Source organism: Triticum dicoccoides, chromosome 5B (assembly GCF_002162155.2).
Source record: "Triticum dicoccoides isolate Atlit2015 ecotype Zavitan chromosome 5B, WEW_v2.0, whole genome shotgun sequence".
Lineage (NCBI taxonomy): Eukaryota > Viridiplantae > Streptophyta > Magnoliopsida > Poales > Poaceae > Triticum > Triticum dicoccoides.
The window spans coordinates 199228952-199230627 of NC_041389.1; the positions used below are offsets into that span (position 1 = coordinate 199228952).

A 1676-nucleotide genomic window follows, 5' to 3' on the forward strand; every position below is an offset into this window, starting at 1 on the left:
CTGCATCAGTTCGGAGGTGGCTGAGCTAAAATGAGAACTAAAAGCATATTATCTACAGTCTTCTCATAACATGCAGAAGTTGTAAAGCTTATATAATTAATAAATAATTGATCCATTGCAAATTATTATTAGCTCTGAAAATAAAAGAATCAACTCAGTATTAAGAATCATTGACTGTGTGCATCAAGAGATGCAGAGGCCGGGGGTAAGCCTCTTTTTCGAAAAGAAAAAAAAAGTATTAAGAATCATGTTTATCTTACAAAGAAAAATAAGTAAACATCAGTACAATATGCAGAGCTGAAAGGAATTCACTCGCCAATCATTTACAATATACTGGTTGCTTTGTAATACAAAGTGGGGAAACCCTTTTTCGAAATATATTAGACTGGGCCATATAATATGCAGAGCTGAAAACACACTAATGAGTAATGACTAATCACACTTGCAGTCTGCAGTACCAAATCTGGCAGGATTGAGAACATAGCGTAAGTTGTGTGGAGGAAGATGTGGAATAACAATACCCATTATGCCACCTTATTATATAATCAAATTAGAGATCAGCCGTCACTGAATAACCCTCCTGCATTGCCAATCGTTGTCTGGGCTCCTATACAATTAAGTAGGAAGAATCGAGTCAAATATTTGTCCAATTAGAAATGCATAAACAACGGTGCAGCAAAACAAAACCAAATGTACTACTGGATGACCAAGGGTGCTAATTTTCAATTGGATTACCAAGGATGCAGATACAATTAGAAAGCAGTAGATCGAATAAAGAAAAAGGGGAAACAGCAACCGCACGGCAGTCACCACCAACTGCACGCTGGCAGAGCTGAACCCAGACAAGCTTGCTCACTGCAATCTCGATCCGGCGGAAGATGCGAAGTCTGTTGGACAGATGGCCGGATGGGTTTCTCGCACGTATAGCTTCCTCTATCGCTGGAGATTGGGTCGATGGCCCCGATCTAGCTTCGCAAGTCTCATCCGATTCAGCCCGCGTCCCTAGACAGACTTGCCGCCAGGTAGCGACGGTGAAGGGCGGAGGGCGTACGTGTACGTCCGGATTGCGAGCGTGTTTCGCTCGCCCCGGGCGTGGCCTGGCCAGGTGCTGCACTTTCCGGAGAAATCTCCGCCGAAACCAAGCAAACAGAACTCAGATCGCGAGCAGGGGATAGGCACCCGCGTGACTTTGGACGACACCTGCAAAAGTTGCATCGTCTCCGACCACATCAGATCGGCCTCTCTGGCAGCTTATTCATGGGAAAGGTTAGAGCAACTCCAATGAGACGACCCATTTAGTCGGTTCGCGTTCGTTTGGATCGGCGCGGACAAAAGTGGCGGCTCAACGTGCCGACCCAAACTCAAATCGTGTCCGTCTGGCGTCCGCGCCGACCCATTTCCGGCCCAAAATTGCGTCTGGAATGCGTCGGCGCGGACGCGGCGCGCGTCTCCTTGCCGTCTGCCGCGTCCCCACCTGGCGGCCACCTAACCGCCACCGGTCGTCTTATTTATGACGACCACCGACAACGGGCCCACGCATTAGCCAGTACGCGCGTCCTTTTTTAACCACGCGTGCGGCGGGGTCGGCATCATCCACTTCTCCCGTCCGCATCTGACCCCCCTACCACTCCCTTTGCTTCCTCGCCGGCGACCGCAAACCCTAGCGCGCCCATCAG

General features: G+C 49.0%; 1 long non-coding RNA gene across 1 annotated transcript; it reads right to left on the reverse strand.

The window, feature by feature from the left end:
• Positions 1-298: 298 nt before the first annotated feature.
• LOC119305337 lies at positions 299-1232 on the reverse strand. The gene is made up of 2 exons (XR_005148625.1): positions 857-1232; positions 299-607 (listed from the first exon to the last, which is right to left on the reverse strand). It is a non-coding gene; the product is annotated as an uncharacterized LOC119305337 (long non-coding RNA).
• Between the last annotated feature and the right edge of the window lie 444 nt (positions 1233-1676).